This window comes from Mytilus californianus, unplaced genomic scaffold (assembly GCF_021869535.1).
Source record: "Mytilus californianus isolate M0D057914Y unplaced genomic scaffold, xbMytCali1.0.p SCAF_1, whole genome shotgun sequence".
Classification (NCBI taxonomy): domain Eukaryota; kingdom Metazoa; phylum Mollusca; class Bivalvia; order Mytilida; family Mytilidae; genus Mytilus; species Mytilus californianus.
The window spans coordinates 52,228,400-52,247,425 of NW_026262581.1; the positions used below are offsets into that span (position 1 = coordinate 52,228,400).

The 19,026-nt window shown below is 32.2% G+C and overlaps 1 long non-coding RNA gene across 1 annotated transcript; it reads left to right on the plus strand.

The window, feature by feature from the left end:
• The first annotated feature begins 11,378 nt into the window (after positions 1-11,378).
• Positions 11,379-18,172, plus strand: LOC127721420 (uncharacterized). Its single transcript, XR_007991248.1, has 5 exons — positions 11,379-11,508; positions 12,838-13,203; positions 14,534-14,806; positions 15,602-15,849; positions 18,019-18,172. It is a non-coding gene; the product is annotated as an uncharacterized LOC127721420 (long non-coding RNA).
• The last annotated feature ends 854 nt before the right edge of the window (positions 18,173-19,026 follow it).

Here is a 19,026-nt window from a genome sequence, read left to right on the forward strand (position 1 = left end):
GGATACACAAGGAATACAAAAGAGAGAGAGATTTTGGATGCACCAGTTACGAACTCTAGAACCTGATGGACTCAATGAGAGAGACGAAAAAAGATTTAAAAACAAATAAAAAAAAAAATAATGAAATCATACAATTTATAGAACTTCATAAAATTTGTAGAAATTCATACAATTTATAGAAATGCATACAATTTATAGAAATTCATACAATTTATTATAGAAATTCATACAATTTATCGAACATCAATAAATATGTTAAACTTTTACTCCAACTTTATGTAGTTTAAGCTACAAACATATATTTTATTTATAGAACATCAATAAACATGTTAAACTTTTACTCAAATTTTGTGTAGTTTAAGCTACAAATTTTTTTTTTTTGTCATGCATCCGATTTCACCTTGAGAGATGCACACGCCTGATGAAGCTAGTTTGTCTAGCGAAATATTGCGTATTTCTATTTAAAATCTAATAGAACTTTTTAATGTTTCAATTAGCGTGTTTCAGTTATATTCTTAGACATTTATATATATATATATATATATATATATATATGCTTCCGCAAATTTAAAGATCTAACACTGTTGGGCTGTTATTTAGACGAATTATGTATACAGAATGTGTTTTCAGCCTTGTATCACCCTCACTGGTGATCCGATGGATAAAATCTGTCGTAGAGTTGTAACTGGTTCAGACGTACTTATGATATAGTTATTTCTGTGACTGCATCCTACATTAATTTGTAAGATCCTCTACGACAGATAATTTAGCTGATCTGTAATATTCCATCTTCATGCCTCATATATCATGTACTGTGTTACGACGCTAGATAAAAACTGACGAGGAAAGGTAACACCCGGCCACCGAAAGCTTGATTTTTGTCGAGGCTAGGTTGTCGAGTGGTCTAGCGCGTCGGGCATAGTGCAAGGCAATTTGGTGCCACGATTTCTCAGTAGCATGAGTTCGAATCCCGGCCAGGGAAGAACAAAAAAAAAAAAATCTATTTTTAGTTCTATTCCTTTCAAGTTAAAACTTAGGTTCCTTGGAAGTGAACGTATAGAAACACAATCATTTTACTTTTACCAACATTAACTTTCAGTTTCCACATAGAACAATAATCTTGTTCTGAGCCAAGTTGCTTTTGGAGATCTGCTGGCGATTCTGCCATCAGCACAGTATCATCAGTATATACAATTACAAATAACTTTAAAGATGTATAAAGTTCGTTTGAGATCGTTATCAACCCATTTAAATTGCAGTTTGATAGATATGACTCAAGAGCGTTCATTACTAAGGCAAAACTAAAAGGGGATACATATTCCCCTTGACGTACACCATTACTACAGGGGAAACATTCTGACTTTCAATCATTATAAGAAATACAAGACTGTGTACCGTTATACATATTTACAATTATATAATACATGTTACCATTCAAATAATTCACTAGCAACTTATATCATAGTCCATCTCACCAAATTATGTTGAAAGCTTTATTCAAAATCAATAAATGAGCAAAACATTTTTTTCTACTTGTTTTTTAGAATTTCAAAAAAGTAAAAAATTATAAACAAATTATAAGTTGTTGAATAGTTCTTACGAAATCCACATTGATTTTCATTCAAGATAAGAAAGACGTCTAAAAATTAAGTTAATCGCTCACTCAAAACTACAGTAAAGTGTTTCCCAAGGCAATTCATAATTGTTATTGGTTTACCATTTTTTGGGTCCATTTTGTCAACTTTGTTTTTGAAAATCGGTCTTATATTTCCACTAAAGCCAACTATCCGGGACAACGCCTGTAACAAAAACAATATTACATAGTTGTTCGTATATATTTTCTGTTGACTTAATATATTCCTTTACAATTAAATCCTCACCTCGGAATGAACTACTCCCCATCGATATATAGTTTGTCTCTGACCATTGTCATAGGTTTTCCGTCCTGTTTCATTGCAGGATGAAGCCTTTTTCTTTGTTCTTCTATTTCAGCCGGAAATTGATCCTGGTTTACCTCGTAACTTGTAAGCATTTTTCAGAACTTGCTCCGATTAAGTCACGACGATAAAGAAACCGAGCTACTCTTGGTCGTGCTCTATTGAGAACTCTCTTTCCGAATCTATGGACATTTTCAAATTCAATCGGGTGTTGTATTTCAAGCTATTCGATCAAGAAGTTTTTTTAGCTTTTGTTCATAGTTTTCAAAATTTGCATACTAGGCTAAACTTTTAAAAATCAAATTGTTTTTCATGGACTTACAATGTACATCTAATATCGAGTCTTTCAGATTTTTTTTTTATTTCATTGAGAGGAACCTCTAGTTTTTGATTTTGCACTTTCTTCTAGCTTGTATTTTCTTGCATATGGTGTATAACGTTTATCGTATTTTTTTACTTTTCCTTGAATATTATCAAAAAGGTTGCTTACACCTTGCAACTCGACTGGCACTCGCAAAGCTATGCGGTAATTTCATTTGTCTAATGTTCACACTCTTGCGGACACTGACAGCATACTTTGGTTAAGGTCATCTATACGTTTGTCTATTTTCGTTCTATTCCTTCAACTCTGGTATCAATGTAAGTTACCACTTTGAGAAATATATTGAATAAATCCATAATATTGTTAGGACCATCTTGTCCAGCCTCAATTATTTTGCGGGTCTCTTCTATCAGTTTACAGGTTTCATCCAGTGACATATTTTCAGAGGTCATAGATCAAATTTACCTACAAAATTTTAATACTGGTATCTATGAAGAGTTTATTAACTATACATACAATTAGTTGATTTTACTACTTCACCTAAAATACAAAGTCTAACTTCATTCAATGTGTTATGAACTGTTTTATGCGTAGCGTTTTTTTCCGGGATATATTCAAGCTAGGTCTCAATGAACAAAGAAAATATTAATACGTGCTAATGAAATGTGTATAAGACACTGCCATGACAACTACTCATTTTATGCACAATATCGTATACTAAAATCACGACATTTACGTTTTCCGAAATGTAATTTCCATATCATAAGTAAAAGTATTCAAACTAATAAATTTTATGGAATGAAAAATCACTTAATGTTGGTTCAATCACGTGGCCTCGTCATCTCTCTTACACTTAAAATATTTACTTCGTGAAAATTCTTGTATACGCATTTGCCTGCTTCTTTTATCATAGTGACTTTTGTCTATGTGGATTTGAAACGCTTTGACGAGAAAATGATTGACATTGTTTATAAAATGTTTCATTTCTCAGTAGGAATTTGTACCGATGATATCATACTAAAGACAAACCTTATCACGAGTTGGTTGACCGTTATGGAATAACCGTTTCACAGATGATATCGGATATGTTCTTTATGTCGTAACTACAATACCCTTCCCTTTTCACGAATGTGACTTACCGAATTAGACTATTTACCGGATTTGTAATAACATAAGCCACACGACGGGTGCCACATGTGGAGCAGGATCTGCTTACCCTTCCGGAGCACCTGAGATCACCCCCAGTTTTTGGTGGGGTTCGCGTTGCTTAGTCTTTAGTTTTCTATGTTGTGTCATCTGTACTATTATTTGTCTGTTTGTCTTTTTATTTTTGGCCATGGCGTTGTCAGTTTGTTTTCGATCTATGAGTTTGACTGTCCCTCTGGTATCTTTCGTCCCTCTTTTATATTATATTTTATTATATTCGACAAATCTATATCTCCTATACCCTCGATCACCGATCACAAAACCAAACAATCAAATTACACTTAAGAATAGGCAAAAGTAGTTTATATCTCGTTAATCTATATATTGTCCCATGCTTGCATCCCTTGGCCGGTTTTGGCTTCGAGTAAATCTTACATAGCCAATTTTACGACGTGCGCTATCGCCATCACTTAATACTTGATTTGTGAAAAAATATATTTTGATAACCAGTCTGGATAGAGAAAATCTGTCATGATAAACAGCCAGAATGTCAAAATTTTTTTTTTCATTTAAACTAATATTTTAGAGGAGTTATTACTCTTTTATTACTATAATCTTTTAAAATTCTATGCACGAAACCTTCACAGTAGGTGTACATCTAGCCACAAACTTCATGAAAACAACGCAGCTTATGCAACACCCTTGTGGAAAGTTGCAGAAACTTCAGTATTCGTTGAAAAAGATTGCATCATTCTTTCCATTTAAAGTATATAAAGTTTGCAGATAGTTTGCAGTACCTTTGGTAACTATAAAAAATGAAAACAACACTGTTGAAGAACTATACGACCAAAAAGCACCTAAAATTAATAACCAAATCAATCTATGGTATCAACACAGTGCTGTGAAAAATGAAAACAACAATTTATAAATATCATGCGTCCAAAGCGTTTTTCTGGAATAACCTTCAGGAATGCTCAAGTCAATGATGTATAAGAATCGAAACAGTTAAAGAGCTACACGACCGAAAATACCCTTAATATAATAGCCTAATACATCTAAGGTCAACTTTGCCTGAGGGTTTCATAATAATTTCTAAATCTATAAACGAACAATTTAGGAAAGGTTTGTTATAAATCAAGCCAGTACCGAAGTATTGACTACCTGGGCCGATATGGAAAAGGCCATGTATTAATCTGTAAATAGAAATAAGAAGATGTGCCAATGAGACAACTCTCCATCCAAGTCACAATGTGTAAAAGGTAAACAATTATAGGTCAAAGTACGGCCTTCAACACGGAGCCTAGGCTCACACCGAACATCAAGCTATAAAGGGCCCCAAAATAACTATTGCAGGAAAACCAACGGTCTAATCTATATAAAAAGTAGAAACGAGAAACACTTAAGAACCACATCAACAATCGACAACCACTGAAACAGGTTCCTGACTTAGGACAGGTCCAAACAAATGCAGCGGGTTTAAACGTTTTAACAGGCGCCAACCTTCACCCTAACCTGAAACAGTAGTGTAACATTACAACATGTAAGCATTTTCCAAAAGCTATTAAACTTTTGAGACATCTAAAATATTTGGAACCTTGGAACGATAAAATGTTGTTGGAAAACACAAACAAGTAATATGCTGTGAGTTAAATATTTGATTTAGTGACATTTTTAAATGACGGAGGGTCGAAAAAAATACAGGGATAATTAGCTGTATTTTGTTTTTATCTTCTGACAGAAACGTTATAGCAGCTTAATTACTGTCAAGTTTATGTCATCCTTTTGGTGGTCGATTTTTAAAATGGGGAGATTATTAAAAAAAAAATAAAAAAAAAAATTAGAACATAATAAGAATCCTGTCATGAAAATGGTTCGTTACAAGTTAAGCTTTTTATCCTTGTTGACCTTGACATCTCATTTTCAGTATGAGTTCGGTAAATTGTTTCCTTTAATTTTTGTCAATCATTTTGCTGTTAAAAATTCACTGTTTTATATACTTAAAATTCATGTTCTTAAGGTAACTTACTAATCTACATTATTTCAGATGCGTAGTAAACATGACATCCATGAATAGATGAAAATTGTAATGAGTAATCATTTGAGAGAAGAAGCAACACAATTATGGCTTACCCTCCACAACCTCCGGGAATTCAAGATATTCCAAATCTAGAATTTGGTATGTTTTCATATTTTTTTTTCTTCATGGAAAGTTTGAACAATATAAAGAACAACCACGTTTTTTTTTGTTTTTTTTATAATGAAAAGTTTATAATTATGTCTTATAAGTGCAATTGGATTTCATTATGCACGAGAGTGATTCACCAGATATTGATCTTAGAAATGCTGCGAAAGCGTATTAGAAAGACGATTCGTATATCATTCAAATAAAAAAGGGTGTTTCGCAAAAGTCCTTGATTTCGGAATTGAAGAGCTGATACTGCTGGTATGGGTATGTATGTAGAGATAAATTAAAGGACAAAAATGGACAAAAGACTGGTACATGTCTAGAACTTTTGTGTGAGACAGTTGGAGTTCTACATGTTAACCTTAAATATATATGATGATACAATACTACTAAATAAATTTCGTTTATCGGAAGTGCTTTTGAAATTACTTTCAGTAGGAACGCTCAAACCAAAACTTTGAAAGCTAATGTGTAATACCTGACCACGTGAAGAGATAAGGACACAAGAGACCTGAACAGAATAGGCAAAATAAACAAAGGTCAATTTTGCATGAGGGATCCGGAGTTAGAACCTTAGTTTCTTAATAAATTCAAAATTCATCAATGGAGAATTTGAGAAAGTTATGTTATAAATCATAAAAGTCCCGAAACACAGACTACTGATTTGAGCTGATGATACCCGCGAAGACAAATGGCCCACCTGCAGTGGTGTCGACCCAGTGCTAAAGAATGAAAATATATTAAACTACACATTTTCATTGATCCCATTTGGTTACACGCAGCCTCTGTTGTAAATACTTAAAATTCGTCAACTTTGAAAATTTAGAATTATAACAGTTCAAATCGCACAGTGCTTATTCATTTGGGAAGTAAAAATACGCAGCCACTGATATTATCACTTACCCTTCGTCAATTTAAAAATTTTAGAAGTATACCAGTTCAAATCGAACAGTGCTTTTCATTGAGAATGTATGTCTATTCAGTCTCTGTTGTAATAACTTAACTTTCATTTCCTGTGAAATTTTAGAATTGTTCCAGCTCATATCGCACATTACATTTTTTTTATGATGCATATCTATGCAGTCTCTGTTGTAAATACTTAACCTGCGTCAACTTTGAAATTTTAGAAATATATATTAGCGTGCTTCGGTTTTTAATTTGTATTACTTTCAAGATTGTTTGTAGTTATATCAGAATAAATTGATAAGATTACATCATACTCATGAAGGATATCTGTTATCTGTTATCCGAAATATTTATTGATACTTGTATTTACTGTTTCCTTTTTTAATATTGGTGTTTTGTACACTTTTTTAGACGTATATATATAATGTGGCTCTTCTGTTAATATTATCATAGAAGTTCAATTCATGACGTTATGGTTAAGATTCCTTAAGAACAGGTTTCTTAGGAATGTTATCACTTCATTACTATTTTATGTGACTTTTTAAAATCTTCTTTTGTGTCTTTCTTAATGATATTATTTTATCGTAAAGAAATATTCCAAAACATATCTATTAGAAATGTGAGATATGGGACTCTTATATATAATTGTTCCTCGCACAATACTTTGATTACAGAACAATGAATTCCTACCATTTTCAGACATGCCTAGCCACTTGGTGCACAGAAAAGTATTTTCTCCAAAACTTCTAAGAAAAATTGAAGCTATTTCATTGGACGAGGAGTTGTCAATATGCGCTATTTTGTAGATGTGAAATGAGAATTAAACGTGACAATCACCTTAATCCTGTCATTATTAAATGGAGTTTGAGTTTTGAATTGCTAAGTTGTCTCATGTTTATTCACATAAAGAAAACGAATTGCAAACACTTAGAGAAGAATCTGAAAAAAAACTAGTCAATAGTCCTTCTCATAAAAATTTAATTACACCTAAAGTTCTATCTATTACCTTTCAGTTCAATCTGCTCTGTCTGCAATAAAGCAACTGCAGCGTGACGCGGAGGATGCACTGAAACACAATGATAATGAAAAAGCTCTTGATGCATTCAACCGAGCAATTCCTTTGGCGATCCAAATCTATATTCCTGAAGAATTTGGAAAGTTACTGTGCAATAGATCGCTGGTTTATTATAACTTAAAAGATTACAGAAGAAGTCTGTTTGATGCTAATCAAGTCCCATTACATTATCCAGGATTTTTCAAGGTATTTTCTTTCACAGAGACACAAAATGTTTTGTCCAAGTAACATTCGTTTGCGTCTCAGCAAAAAATGTTCATTATAATTGCTTAAGTATAAAAGCTATTTAAACTGAATGGATACTAAGTTTGTCAAGGCTTTCAGACATGCAGATTCCATTAAATTATTCCGCATAATTATGGCAAACTGTATTTCTTGATATAATTGTTGATTTAAGAAGGTCTTTCAATGGAAACAATAAAATTGAGAATGGAAATGGGGAATGTGTCAAAGAGACAACAACCCGACCAAAGAGCAGAAAACAGCCGAAGGCCACCAATGGGTCTTCAATACAGCGAGAATCCTGCACCCGGAGGTGTGCTTCAGCTAGCCCCTAAACAAAAACATGTACTAGTTCAGTAATAATGGACGTCATACTAAACTCCGAAATATATAAAGGAACTAAAATTAAAAATCATACAAGACTAACAAAGTATTTCAGGTTATATAGGCATAAAGATGATAAATATATAAATCAATGAAAATGTCGAAACTCAGGATTTCGGTTATTGGACAATTAAAAATGTTTTAAGATTTTGGCTTAAAGCTAAAAGTATTAATATTTGTCTTGTCTTATTTCGAAAAATACGCCAACGTTTCAGTGTTCAGTAACTTTCAGCTCACCGAATATTTTGTTTTATGCAACAAGAAGGAAACACAATATATTTATGTATGACCTGAAACAAAATGTTTTATCCTGTGAAACGTTTGTCATCGGTGTTTGAAAATGAAATGTTAAGGTATTTCAAAAGAAATCTAAAAGATAGGTGACAAATTTTTGGAAACTAATTGTTTTGCATCAGCTTCCAAATTTCTTGCAGCTCGTTAAAATATAATCTTAAACCAAAGTTCTGATATTTGAATTCATTCAAACCTATTTCTGAACATTTGAATCAGATCATTTGAATATTAAAGCACATTTATTCAAATGAGGTTTGTTAAATTCAAAATTAACCTTAATTCTACCAGTTTTAAATCATGTGAAAGTCATAATTTCGAGATTGCACATTGCCAACTCTAAATTTGATACACACAATAGGTCATTAACTTGCATTTGATGGCCATTTTGAAAACAAAACACTGCTTACTCTTACGGAGAACATAATTAAGGTCAAGTAACAGTAAATTTGCCACGTCACAAATTTTATACGATTTTCCATACATCTGCGGTACCTATAAATATAACTAAAAAAAATGCATCTATCTTTTTTGTTTTTTCTAAAATTTTATTTGATAACTTTCTCAAAATAGATGCGCATTTGCATCGAAAGCACATAAAATCGGAAAACATTCTAAAAACTGTCTTAGATTTTTTCATAAAAATTGATATGTTGTTGCTACATAATTTCTGTTTTATTGATATAAAATTATTAAAGGACCACATACCTTTAGCAACACATATGGATTCCTATAACACATTGAGAGAAACAATTGTAATTATTCACATTTGTGACAATACTCATTTCAAAACAAAATAGCAAGATTTACAAATATTTAGTTATAACTTTTTACCTGCACCACAAAAGGCGGAAGCAGGTCTAGTAACCGCTCGATTCCGTCCGTCCGTCTTTCCGTTTGTCTGTCCGTCTGTCTTTCCGGCAAAGTTTTCTGGGTTTCTATGGAAGGGAATGATTTAATATTTGGTCTGCAGCTTTATAATGTTGAGTTGTAGCGATTAAGCAATTTTTACATCTGCCCTGAAGCCGCTTCCTGTTTGCCGATAGTTTGAACTTTTATAACACTCTTTGTACAAGGAACGTTTTCGTCAGAGTGTTCTTGGTTCCTATTGAAGAGAATTAAATACTAGTATTTGGTGTGCAGCTTGACAATTTTGTAGTTTGTAGTGAGTATCGCCGTTTAGCGATAGTTTGACATTTTACAACACTCGCTGTACAAGGACAATTTTCGTGAAATGTTTCTTTGCTCCTATTGAAGGGAATGATTTAAGTATTTGGTCTGCAGCTTGATGATGTTGAGTTGTAGCGAGTAAGCAATTTTTACATCAGCCTTATATATATAGTCACTTCCTGTTTGCTCCAGGTAACGTATTACATCAATTAGTTGCATGCAGCGACGCAGGTTCAGACCCGGTATTGGCCTTGTTTAATTATAAGCAAATATGCGTAAATATTTATTATGTATCAGAACTTCAAGGAATAATTATTATGTAAGAGAGGTTTTTTGGAATAATCATTATAACTGATGAGGTTTCATGTTCCAGGAAATTATTTAATGAAGAAGGAATAAATATCATATAATTTTAATTCTCATGAACATTAGTTATGTACCATTTTGTTCCATGTGGAACGTATATTATGCGGAACAAATATACAGTTACAACTTCACCTTATATTTTGAACTGAAAAATCAGAACGTTGTAAGAAAATTCATTATATCTACGAATTAGAACAAAAGAATCTGTAACTGGAGCAAAACATTCTAAACCAACTCCCCCGAAAGAGGATAAATATCATTAAAATGAAAGATGAAAATTATCATGCTGACCCATTGTTTTTACTAGACTTTAATTGACATGATTAGTTTCTCACAATTTTACTGCTTTACTTTACAAAAAACTTAACACCAAACCAGACGAAAGTGTTCCTCTTTTCAGAGCGCAGGAAAACGACAAAAACTAATATATCTTTAAAATTTAGTCAAACGCAAGAAATAAAAATAATGAAGATATTATCCTGGAATTATTTTAGTGTCTTTTGGTTGGAAAGACACGCATAGAATGGGATAATAAAAGGGGCATAAGCTACAAAAATTTAAAATACTATTCTTTCTGTTTCAACTATTAATAAAAGCGGAATTTTGGAATAATATTTCGTTATAAGTAGTTAGTTTGGCCCAAATTTGTCAAAATAAGCTCCATCATTGCCGATGTATTATTGACTGCAAGTGAATAATTCTACCTCATGTGAATCCGTATTGATGTGAACTTCAATTAAACACCATAGCTTGAGATAAGTTACGTATGTACTAGGCGTGTTCAGCTATTGAAAGGAAAAGAATGCCAACATTGAAAGTGAAACAACGGTGAACCATTTTGTTGACTGATTTGGTCCACAAAAAGTCGTTCTTATACAGGGAAAAAACGATGATTAACATATTTTTTTTACCTATAAAATGAAATCAAACAGACCTAGAAAAATCCAATTGCACGTGGCTGCTATCTTTTTATATTTATATGTATGTTGATAACATGTTATGACTGTCGGCAGTCTTCGGAGGTCATCTCGATGGTTCATGAGATGGCGTCTAGACTAAAATAACACGAAATGCTGATATATATTATTGAGTCCATGCATTGTTAATTGTTTACTTTAGACTTTTTGTAATTTGAATATACGTTTTAGTATGTTATAAATCAAATATGAGAATTTGAGTCAAATCGGTAAACATGAATTTGACAGCTAATGCCCCTTTAAACAAAATTCTGAGTTCATACTTGTGTTTTAAATATATCAAGATTATATAGATAATACTAATGATTGTACTAGAATGTGAAATCCATACCTTCTAAATTCTCCCAAACTTTTTTTATTGTAGGGATATTTTAGACAAGGTTTGGCATACAAAAGTCTGAATGAACCAGTCAGTGCAGTGGCATCTTTTATAAATGCAGTGAATATATGTAGACAAACTGATTTTTGCACACATGTTCTGGCTGCTTGTTATGTAGAACTGATAAAGGTTCTTTGTGAAGTTGAAGGTAGGTTATACAAACATCATGGCAGATCTTTGTTAGTTCTTATTCAATTTATTCACAACCTTTTCAGACTCTTAACGATTTAATTAAAACTTGTCATTTTGTATCAACACCCGTCTTTTGTTAGAGACTTTATGATGCAATGTAGATGTCTTTTATTGATTTGCATCGTAAGATTGGTGTTTCAATTACGTATATCACACACATCCTTTAGTTCGTATTTATAATGTACTTATATTAAATCTGTTAAACCAATTAAAAGCTGTCAAACGAAATACCTTTGCGACAATGATGATCGTGCCTAATTTAGTTTACACCAGTTGTGAGTTTTGCTATTGCTGTTTCCTTAACTATGATTAATCATAATGATTTCAATTTATCCTACGTTATAATTATTAAAGATAAATTTGCTTAATTTTCTGAACAAGAAACTTTATATTCAGTAAATTTACAAGATATGAAGCATTTTTTTTCTGATCTTACATTTATCCAGGAAAGCTTACAATCAAAATTTGACAGAAGTAGAGATATATTTTTGTTTATTTCCAGTAAAAATCCCCGATAGGGACATAAAGCAATGTACTTTAGGTCTATAAGCGTTGCAATAGTGAGGGGTCAAAGTTTGAGTTCCCTCTTTGTAGCCAGTTTTTTAAAACTAAAATATACTCAAAAAGGTATTGCTGCACCAGCAAACTTTCTTGCTCTCCCCACTCATAACCGTCTTCCGATACTTCTGCTTTAGAGAAAGATGGAACCTTTGATTTTTGTAGATCAAAAATATACAGAGTATGAAATTTTAACCAAATATATTTGATACTAGTACATCATATTATCTGTTCAGATCAGGCTCCAAAATAATAATTATGAAACAATTCAAACGAGAAACCGCTTAGCCAACAAGCTATCAGTCTACAAGAACAAAGCATCCTACCAACAAAACAGCCCATGTTCTTATTTCTTAATGCCGCGTGTTTGGTTTGCAATCAGGAAGAGCCAATTTAAAAGTTTTGTTACTGCAAAATTAACCAAAAATATGAGGTGTTATTGATTAAAATTATTTTTTGTTTTGTTTTAATAGTATAATATCAAAACCCTTTTTCATATTTAGTTATTCATACTTGGAAATTAATAAAAAACTTTAGTAATAACAAAAAATATTTTGTGCCTTTGTACTTAATACAAATATTTGCTGATACGTTAAATTTGATTATATATAGCTGTTAGTAGACAATACCTCAATTTAAGACTTGTAATACAATCCGTTCTTGTTAACTATTTACCATCTACAAAAATGTATGCAACAATTTATTACATATATAATTTTTTTCCCAGATATATTTGACTTAGAATCAAACATAATTGATGCAGAATCAAACATAGTCGATCCAGAAAATAACACAGTTAAGGATATAATCCTTCATCAGCTGTCATCAAACGGTCAATGGAAAGCCATTTCCTATTTGTTAATAGGTGCTATTACAGGCGCTGATTCAAAACTTGCAGGAAGTTTCTCAAACTGCGATTGTTCTGCCTTATCAGTTTTGAAGTTGTTTACTGAGACCATAGACACACAGAAAAAAGAATGGGGCTGCAAACTGGCAATTAAACTATTACAAAATGGTGCTTCATTTCAAGAATTTGAGAATGGATTGAAGGGGACCGTTATTCACTTCGGGGTTAACATTACTTTGAAAACAGGTATCAGCATTTTGTAAAGGCTTTATTTCTTGAAACCAACAATGACAGAGTAAAATCTTAAAAGAACAAATTATGGTTGATTGATTAACGTCCAGTGGCAAACATTTCATGCATGTTCAGGACACAAGAAAAAAAAAGAACTGAAAAAAAAGCATTGACGGGTTATTTTTCATTACTTTCTGAAAGTATAAAAATTAGAGTCTCCACAAAAGATCAGAGGACAATGACGTAAGCGACTCAAGGTTATCGCATATTGAAATATATAAGGCCCTGGGATGACAAAATGTGACAAAGTAAGAAAAGATTAAGCTAAAATTATGACAGACAGCAACCAACCACTAGCAATGAATTACATGTTCCTGATTCGGGACAGACGCATATTTTTTTTTGGCGGGATAAACATGCTTATGAGCGATCAGCCGTCTTCTGACAGTGGTGTAACAGTACAGCAATAAAACAAACTTTTGAAATAATTCCACGACAAAAGATACAATATTCCTATCCAAGATAACTCGCAGTTACTGAAAGCTAGTACTAACCCCAATTTCAAGAATAAATTAAATCAATCAGTACAGATAAATTTTGAATGTGGTTGGAAGATGCTTTGATATGTTTTGAAATAGTTTAGTACAAACTCAAACTATGTTGAATATACACATGAACATGAGCGATACATCTTATACTTCACAATGAAATAATTCAATTTGAGTTCCTGGTTTGATAACATTGTATCAAGAATGATCAAAAGTAAAGAAAGGTGACCTCAGATATGTTCCATTTTTGTTGAAACAAATCTGTCTCCTTTTCACCATTATACCATCAAATGCGCGACTTTACAACGGATTATTTACTTGTCATGAAAAATACGGCGTATGCAATATTGGAGCAGTAATTACTTACTCTTCTGGTGCATCTGAGTTATCACTGGGTTCTTTTAATAGGGTTTTTTTTGTTGCTTTTGATTAAGTTTTATCTGATGTATTTCCGTTTATTTTTTTTTTCAATATCTGTGTTGTTTCGATCGATTACAGTTTGTCGGTGATGTATAAATGTGTATACAAAAAAGAGAAAGTTCTGCCTAATGTACGACAAAAGCATTCATAACCCCCTAAAAAGTCATTTAACAATAAAATATTAAAAAATAAAAATAAAAAACTTACACCATGAAATCTTGTTGAACTCTTGTGCTCGAGGAAAGTTTCCATGTAACAAACGTGATGCAAAACTAGTTAATGTTAGACAAATGGATGAGGACAGAAAGACAAATTGATTAACATGATTAAGACAGACTGAAAAAAGACACCAAAATAATGGTCCTTTTTTTCTGCAGGTAATGTTGAGTTTTTGAAATATTTACTATCAACTCATATAAAAACAACATCAAGCATGAATGTCAAACTCAACGGAGATACAGCACTACACGTTCTTGTGAAGGATTTAGAAATACGTAAAACAACTATTGGCGAAACGATCATTGGTCTTTTGGTTAATCATGGCTGTGGTTTAAATATAAAAGACAGTGCAGGAAAAACAGCCATTGAATATACGAGTAAATCTGACCAAGTATTCAGCTTATTACAGAATGCTTCAAATAGCAATAAAGGTAAAGAAATATTTGCCCCTTTTAAGCACAGACTCGTTTTGCATTAACATAAAAGTTTCATATGTTATGCTTTACAATAAGAAACATACAGTTTTTTATTTATATCTATGGATTGATCAGTATTCTTGAAGCACATATCAATTGTAATCAATTGACGAAGTGAAGATCGATCGATGCTTAATGTCCAGCGTCAAATATTAATGTATATTCAACACGACAAATGTGAATTTCATCAGAATACATAACCGCGCTGAAGTACGGTAAATACAGTTTTGCAAAACACTGCAAGCTGAATCATTTTAAACATGGTTTTTCACAAAGAAACAGCCAACTGGAAAATATGTCGCCCGATTTCAACCAGACGAGTCTGTTTTTTTCTTCTCTTAAGTGATGTGTGGCTAGTGAGGAGGTAGCAACTGCAAATTCTAAAATTTTGTTCGACTTGACGGGAGGATAAATCCATGAACTTCCGATCTTTGAATGCTTAAATATTGAATAAAAATCAAAATTTGTATCATTTGATAATGATTGAAGCGAACAATAAATCCACGGAGTCGAGTATTTTCTCAAACCAATTATATACATTGATAAGTATGAATCCAAATGAAAATACAGTAAAATGTATATCAAATTTAACCTTTATTTATTAATACATTGTGGCAGAAGTACAGAAAAAAAATAAATATCATTTTGCATTTTTCATTTCATTAAATACATTCATCGTGCATGAATAAATGATATTTGATTAAATATGATTCAACAAATTAATCAGAATTCCATACATCGATCCTGTAGGTAGAGGAATCAGTGCAAATATAACGAGAATTCGGAAGATCGGAAAGGATGCCCTTCAGGCAGGCAACTTAGATAAGGCACTTGAAATATACACAGAAGGATTAAAAGATTGTTCAGATGAAGGAGACTTCAAAAATGAAGCAATAATGTATACAAACAGGGCAACTGTATATACTAAGCTTAACCAACACGAAATGGCTTTACAAGATGCAGAAAGTGCTATTCAAGCTGATTCATCATGGCATAAGGTATGAACACATTTTGTACTTAAGGTGATACAACATCTCCATTTTTCTTGTAGCTATGAAGAAGACCAAACTCGCGCATTTGCATCTAATGTAGAATAAATACCTCCCCTCTTCTATTTTTCATGGCGATTGCTTTCCATGCACTATAAAAAGTTACACATGACTGAGTATTCATCGTAAATGTATGTTACAGGCATTTTCTAAATTTAGGCATTTTAGAAAATGCCAGAAATTTTTATGCATTCTCGAAATTGCCTGTGAGACTTAGACATGTTATAAATTGACTACTCTTTTCGGGCATTTACCAAATGCCTGGAATAATTGATAGACATTTTGTAATTATTACATAAAATGAAATACTCACATAAACTGAGCCACTGAAAATGAAGAACAGACAGTCTGTTCTATGATAATTACTGATTTCAACAACATGCATTTTAAGAGTTTTAACAATTAATCAATAATTCATCTGAATTATTTACAATTCCCTCAAGCAAAGACAATTATTTGTTATTCATGAAATGTTTGGATGGTAAGATCATTTACACATTTGTCCTGATGGTTTTTGTTTTTGTTTTGTTTTTGTTTGTTTTGTTTACAAAATCATCGTTTGGTGTTAAATCTTGTCTGACCATTAGCACTACAACTATTTTTAGTGAAAGCCTTACTATTACACATTCAGCTCTTTTAAAAAAAAATCTTGATAAAACATGGGTTTTTTTTCAAACAGAACACACAATAATATATTCTTCTATTACCTGTGTTCCCAAAATACTAAAATTAACATAACCATGATTAGATTGAATTACATCTTTTGACTGATCTGAGCGTTTAGAGGCCTTTACATATCTTCATCAGTGTGTAAAGAATCAATAATCTCACGAGGCAGTGCAGATAAAGATGAGCATATCTTTGCATCAGGACCAAACGCGGCCTTCTAAGGTGATCTGTTAATACCTGTGAAGTGTTTTCGAAATATTATCCATCCTAAGGGCTCAATTGGGTAAAGAAATATACTTCACATATCTCACGGTAAAATCAATGCTAGACAGGGGAATCCGTAGGCTGTGCGGTATGTATAAATTCGCATCCTTTTTAAATGGTGATATTAAATCTGGTGTTTCAAGTAGTGATAGTGTCTCGCTCTCTGTACGTTTAGAACTTTTGCACATTTCCGTAGGTATATCTAATTGGCACAGAAATATGTCCTTTCATCAGGCCGATGAAATAACACATTTCTGTGTCAATTAGATATACCATTTTTTCGAGTATCAGTCAAAGTTCCTGTCTTTCATCCTGGTCAATCCATAGCATAACTTAATTAATGGATTTATTATTGATATGTTTCCATCCTGAATAAAAACGAAATATTTGCTACTAGAAGTAAAACAAACAACAATCAATCAATCAAAATAATAAAAATTTTCTTTGCTCCATATAACACACATCTGTTTTGAATCTAGATTTATTTGGTATGAATGTTGTTCTTCTACCGTAAAAACAATTTGAATTAACCTGAAAATTCATGCGTTTTACAAAGTGTCTTAATTTAGAATATGACTGAAAAACATACAATCAACTGTTTTAAGCAGGAACAACTGCAATGGATAAAGGCATATTTAAGAGGAAAAAAAGTGACGATAACGTCCATTATCCTACCGGTTTCACCTTCGATCATCTGGAATAATGTGACGATAGAAGGTGAAACCGGTAGAGTTACGAAACATAAACACCTCTTGTTTTGCATAGGATAAAACATTGACACCAAAGAAGACCACTTATCGAGCTGAAATATTTGCCAATACGATTTTATTACATCTAACAATATTTCACTTTTATTTACTAAACAATTTAGTGTAAACTCATATTTAGTGTGAACTCATATTTAGTGTGAACTTTTCTTTCGTGTGAACTTTTCTTTCGTGTGACTTCAAATTAGTCAGACATTACACTGTTACTTGGTCATGTTTTATGAACATATAAAACGTCCGGCCTCATTAGCCTCACAACATGACATATTATTATCTACCCTATATTTGAAATGACTGAGTTTATTAATGTTCACAAATAAATATGCACTCATGATTAATTCAGTCTCGTTTCTATTATTGACTGATATATGAACAGGTGTAGTAATCTAACAACTTATTTGTAAACTTTGTAATTCAGGCACACTGGAGGAAAGGAAAAGAACTGTATCTTCTGAAAAAATACGACGAGGCATTTGAAACATTCCTAATTTCATTTGAAGTATTTAAGCTAGTATGTGACGAAAAAGATTTAGTTGATTTGATCATCGGTGCTGTCATTGCTTTTCCAAATATACCAGGTATGAATAATGTGACAAACATAGAGTTAAAACCATTGACTGATGTGAACAAAAGGGAATTGTTTCAAAATGCCTAACCCAAAATATAAACAATATAAGACATAGGATATTCTAAAATCGTAAACATATGATAATAATTTCAATGAGCACGAAATCACTGACTCAAATCTTAAACTCAAAGCCTTAATTATATTTTGGTTCTTAAGATGCCGTCTTTTGCATTTTAATCAATTCAGTTCTGTTCAGTTCAATACCCCAAATACGCTCGACATCTCTTATTCCCTTGAAAAATAAGAAATATTATAAAATTACATGTTTGTATCATAAGTATTGAATATAAACTCGTCAAAGTTACCAGGATCAAAATTGTGTACTCCAGACGAATTTCGCCTGATCACACATTCTCTTTTGGTTTATTTTATATTTCACTGTGTTTAAACAAACATAAAATATCTATGTGCTGAAATACCCCAGCTGTTTTAAACCCATGTGAACATAATTGAGCACATGCAATTATTTACACTTCTCTTACTCAATTTAACGAAACCAACACATTTTTACATAACTGGTCAATACCTCTGCCGATGGACTGTCAGTCACCGAGGGTATCATCAGCTCAGTATTCAATACTTCAGTACTGACATGACTTATAACAAACCTTTCTTAAATTGTCCGTTCATAAATTTAGAAACTGTTTAGAAATTAAGGTTTCTATTTATTGAGGCAAAGTTAACCTTAGATGGATTTTGCTATTTTTTTAGGTCCTTTTTTGAAAGAATTACTGATTAACAGTTTATTTATACGTTCCTCTTTTTTATTCTGTTTGTGATATCCCTCACTCAAAAGTA